At 41.9% G+C, this 5,677-nt stretch overlaps 1 long non-coding RNA gene across 1 annotated transcript; it reads right to left on the reverse strand.

The window, feature by feature from the left end:
- Window positions 1-3,373: 3,373 nt before the first annotated feature.
- LOC137327176 (uncharacterized) lies at window positions 3,374-5,446 on the reverse strand. Its single transcript, XR_010964380.1, has 3 exons — window positions 5,322-5,446; window positions 4,582-4,725; window positions 3,374-3,835 (listed from the first exon to the last, which is right to left on the reverse strand). It is a non-coding gene; the product is annotated as an uncharacterized lncRNA (long non-coding RNA).
- Window positions 5,447-5,677: the final 231 nt, after the last annotated feature.

Here is a 5,677-nt window from a genome sequence, read left to right on the forward strand (position 1 = left end):
ACAGCATACTAACTCCTGTTCCTTGGAGAAGATAATTGCTCCTGTGGTTCAGGTAGGCGCCAGAAAAAGTCAAGTCACAGTTTGTCTAACTCCAGTTCATTCAAGTCCAAAAATAATAAAAGCAGAATGCCGATTGTATCAGCATGGAACTGGAAGACAAGATGGCAAATAAAGATTCCGTTCATATTTTTTTCCAAGAATGCAATAAAGCGCATGGAACCTAAACTATAAATGAAATGTGCACTAATTCAAATTTTACAATTCAACAAATAAAAATAGAATATTGATTATGTGTTTTGCTGGTGTGTAGCGCAGTTTACACAGTGAGCATGGGTTTCAGAGAGGAGTCATAAGTATGCAGGCCTCGTACTTGTTCCCAAGCTGCCAGCCTCTCACTTGATGTGCAAGGGCAAGGAGAGGGGAACTGGAGGATTGGCACAAGATAAAAGCTTCGCAGCAACTGCCAGGAAAGCAGGCACAGACCTGAATTAATTGATGCTGGTAATCACACACTAGTTGCCTATTAATGATATGGAAGCCCTTGCAATTCATGAAGGCAGTGGGGTCGTCGGCAGGAGCCCACATGAAGATGTGTCTGCAGCCAATGTCACCATAGACTTGGGGGAAGCCTGCAATCTGTGTGAACTTCAAAGCCCTATCCTGGTGTTTTCAGTTGACCATGGTATTTTGATTAATGTCCTTGCTCTAGCATCAGTCATCTACTCAATGCAAGCATGAACTGAAGATATCCCCTGTTGCAGCCTGGACAAGTTGGAGGCAAAGAAGTTGAGGGTCATAGTAACCTTAACTGCAACAGATGCAGTGCCAGCAGATCTTGTTGCAGGAAGCGATGCAGGTCTTCCCCAGCGCAGCCTTCTCATGCACTGCTCCTCTGAGAAATGCAGGTGGCCTATACACCTTGTTGGGAGGGTAATGTTTTTTATGAGCTCTCCAGTGCTCTCCGTGCATTGACATCTGGTCATTCTACCTGTTGCTGCTCTTCTTTCTCTAGCCAGAATGGAAAGCCAGAAGGATTCCTATTTTCAGAGCCACACAGCTAGGAAGGCACCAAGTTTGATGCCCAGTTTGTGCTGAGTTCAATAACCTCAGCCAGGGTGGCATTAAAATTAGTCTCTGTGTCCTTGAGAGAAAGAGGATCTCTTTGCTATAGAGAAACTCCTCCATGATGTGCATTTGTATAGAGTTTTGTTGAAGGAGGCTCAGTTGTGGTGCTTCCTGCAGTCAAATAGCAAACATTCATTTAAGCAATGTACTTAGAAGTGAATGCCACAATAGAAGCATTTCCCAGGAAAAGTTAACCACTTCAGGAGAGTACAGAATTAAAATTTTAAAATATGCAAAACAACTGTAGTAGGTCAGGTAACAACCAGCTTAGAATTCTGACGTGGCAAATGGTAGGTGGAAATTAGTGTAATTATATTAAATTCTGCTGCAGTAACCATGACAATTTTAACTAATTTCTACAAAGAATGGGCAACATTTAATTAAAATGTTCAGTAGCTGGTATCTCTTGACCCATAAAAATACTAGTCATATTCAAGCTAACAACAAATTACAATAGGCCCATGGGATGCTTTCAGCATCAAATTTTGGGTACAAAGTTTATATTTAAATAGCTGAATGGGAAAAAAAATTATAACCAGGCTTTCAACATCTCTTCCCCTCAAAAAAAATGTAAAAAGTGTTCATACTTTACACCTTAATGAATCAAAGGCTTTTAAGAGTTTATGTTAGTACAGCAGTACATTGCGCTGTTTACACATTGGGCCGGATTTTCCTGTAAAAATGACGAGGCTATCTGGGCTTACCATTATTTTTGTGCATCTGGTACAGCAACTTCCAACAACCCCATATGCGCAGTTAAATGTGGAAATCCGGAAGTTGCTGTACCAGACGCCCGGCTCCTCTGTTAGCTTCGCGAGAACGACATCTCGCCGTCTAACTCACCTTTCAAATGAATGGAACAGCGTAATTTCCTGCACTGACCTGATGGATATGAAAAAACTTCGCCAAAAAGAAAAAAGTTATGTCAAGTCATTTCAAGTCTAAGCACCCTTTTAATTGTGTGGTAAGTCTTAATTACTGCCAAACAAGCTTTCTGGCACTGAAAATTAACTTTTACAAGTGTGGAGTCTCATTCCTTCAGATTTTAATTATTGGACATTTAAAACAAATTTAATTTTTTTCCTCATTGTTGCTTAATTCACAATTACCCTCTCGTTTTCTGTACCTGATTGGACATTGAATTCACTGTTGTAATCTACACTTCCTGGTTCTGACTATGCTGCTCATTAACAATTCTTCAATCTGATTGGTTAAGGGGATACAGTTGCTTGCCCTGTTCACACAACTCGGATGCCCAGGAGAGGACACGACGTTAGATTAGGGGCCCCATGAGAGGTTGGTCTGCAAAAGCTTATGAAAAATCTATGGACAAGTGCAAGTCTAACAAACAGCAAGCACCATTCCTTCACTGCTCACAGGAAAATCCAGCCCATTCATTAGCCTTGCATGACATGACAGCCATTTCCCCAAGTGTTGATGGTAAAAGTTTAGCGTTACGTAGCTGTAAATGTGACATGGAGCAACAGTAACCAATGGTTACTGAGTGACCTTTGCCAGGGAGGTTTTTAAAAAAAAATTTGTTCATAGGCTGTGAGCATCACTGGCAAGGCCAGCATTTATTGCTCATCCCTAATTGCCCTTGAGAAGGTGGTGAGCCACCTTCTTGAACCACTACAGTCCATGTGGTGAAGGCTCTCCCACAATGCTGTTCGGTAGGGAGTTCCAGGATTTTGACCCAGTGATGATGAGGGAATGGAATTTATGTACTACAATTGTCGTAGGGCAGAAGGAAATTCAACTAGTCTTTAGTTACTATGCTTGATATCTTCACATTAAAATATACTGCCACTAGAAACTTCCATTTGCTGACTTAAAACACAAGACATTAGAATTTAGGGGCCGTTAATATATTTAGAGGAAGCATTTTTAGTCTTAAAGTATCTTCAGCTTTCTATTGCTTCATAGTTAGGTGATAATGTATGATTTCTACATATCTTGCCTTAAAACACTGAATTTTGTAATACCAGTTACATTATTCTTCAGCCCTCACATACCTTAGTGGATTTCTTATCTACATAGCCCTGGAAATATTTACTGCCAAGGGCACTATCTTGGAGTCAAGCTACCCAAACAGGGTATTACTGCAGAATTTTCTGAAGCAAGAAAAACTGAAGAGTCTGATGCCAGACTAATAGTCAAGAACTTCAGGCACCACCACCCCATCCCTTCCGATTGGATCCAGGGACCAGTCTGAAAGTCCACTTTCCATTTAAAACACTTAAGTCAATTAGATTTCAAATGTTTATTTGCATATCAAAAAAAGTTACTGTGCATACCAAGAGACCTAACAAAATGGCACTCTACATCATCAATTTAACTGAACACAGGTCCTTGGTATCTTCACTCCATTCACAGGCATTTGGTTATTAAGATTCCTGCAGTCTTTTCTGGACTCCTCTTGGACATGCAAGCTCTTTAGTGCCACCAGAAGTACAAAGCCAGCCAGATGGTCAGTAAAAAAGGGGTGGGGAGGGGACAAGAGGGGAAGAAAGAAATGGTGAAAGGAGAAAATGGGTCAAGAGCCAGCCAGTTCACTCAATATCTGATCACATTGAATCCAAGTTTTTTTTCTTACAAAGATATATAGCTAGAAGGCAATGCTTGTGGAATGTACAGTGCAAATCAGAAAACCAGTCTCATTGTGCTGCCGCTGCTTCTTCTTCTGCTGCTTTCTTTTCTGCTGCGATTGCTAGAAAAACAAAAGAAAAGTTAGAATGCCATGCAGTTAAAGTGTCCCCAAATTCCAGCCTGTTGGTCATACACAACCACCTCGCTGCTTTCTTTCCACCCCCAAAAAAAACGTGGCAATCCAGCCCTCGAAGCTCAGGAAACTCAACCCTAATTTTTTTTTTAAGAAAGTGGTTTCTCTCGTTGGGGATTGCCACCTCATTCACTGGATGAAAAAAAAAACCCCAAGCTATGTCAAACCAAGATACATGCAGATTATTATTAGGACCATGACTTTAATTTGAACCCCCACCCACCCATAATGATGCAGCTCAGGAGAACAAAAAGGCCGACACATTTCCACCCCACCCCCCCACAAAAAAAATGGAGGGGGAGGCGCAAGTATCTTAGACTATAGCATCGTGTGTAATTGTCAAAGCTAGTTAAACCACTTATCGTTTCAGGTCGAAGAAGTTTAGTCAGAACCATTAACTGTTTCTTTCTCCACAGACGCTGCCTCACTTGCTGAGCCTCTCCAGCATTTTCTGTTTCTATTTCAGATTTCCAGTATTTTGCTTTTGAAACCACTTACTGCATCGTCTATGGAATAGATTCGTCATTTTTCTTATAGTGCATTGAGATTTGCTAAAACACTGATCTTTCCAGTATTCAATTTGTTTCCATAGAAGACACCCCCCACTCCGCCAAAAAAAAAAACAAAAAAAAAAAAGTGTTTGAGCGAATTCGACATCGTCTAATTACACCTACTTGCTGCGTCGGGCAACTGGCTCTTTTTTTCAGTGACAGTTTTAGTTAGTTCATCCTTATTGAATTGAGTGATCGCGTGCTGCAGGTCCCCCCCAAGTACAGCATGCTTGGGTTCCTCGTCAGCCATCTTCAACCCCGAGCTATCTACACCAGAACAGAAACGTTACTTCGGTTGTACATCCTTCGAAATTCGAGCATCAAAAAGAAAACGAGCATCCGCCACACTTTAAGATAGTCAAGGTACAAGTGATAGTTCCTCTTTTGCTGGAGGTTAAGGCGGCAGTCTACAGTCAAGATTTACAGGGCAGTACTGTTCAATATAAAATCCTACAGTCCATAAAAACCAGTAATACATTCGGTAAAACAGTATTCCAATACACCCCACCCAATCCCCCCGAAAATCGTTCTTATTTTTAATGCTCTTCCTCTCCATTAAGCACCCCCCCCCCCAACAAAATACTACTTCCCATTAATATTCTTCACCCCCTACAAAATAATACTCTCCCCCCCCCCCCATTAATACTCCTTCCTCCCTCCCCCTAATACTCTCTTCTCACGAAGAGCCTTAAGCCACCGCCCAGAACTCGATACACTGTTCGCAACAGAACATTTTCCCACTCAAGTTAGAATTAATAAAAGGCGCCCAACACTGCTGCAAATGAGAGTCGAGCATCACACAAAGGAAAATAATCGCAATTAAGAAAAGGCACAAACTACTCGAATGACTAATAACCTCTTACCACTCGTCTACACTTCCCAAAGAAATGTCTTAACTCAAGCGAAGGGAGCTCTCGACTGACGAGCGCTGCCTTAGGTCCCAGCCGTTATATCGGAGTTTATGCAAATCGCAGGCACGTCACACGCTGGCTCTGCACCCACCCTTTGCCCAAGAACGAGTGCAACTAATGCTTGTTGGCCTCATTATCCATTCACTGGGAGCCGGTGAATTGGGGCGGGTTGCATTGGGTTTAGTGGGAGGGATTCTAAGATGCCACCAGTAGCAGGTTCGGTGTCTCCAATTGTTTCACCATCCAGTATTCCAATTGCAGACACTGAGAACTTTTACCAAGAGCGACATCAAGCGAAATTAGTCTGA

Source organism: Heptranchias perlo, chromosome 11, assembly GCF_035084215.1.
Source record: "Heptranchias perlo isolate sHepPer1 chromosome 11, sHepPer1.hap1, whole genome shotgun sequence".
NCBI classification, from domain to species: Eukaryota; Metazoa; Chordata; class Chondrichthyes; order Hexanchiformes; family Hexanchidae; genus Heptranchias; species Heptranchias perlo.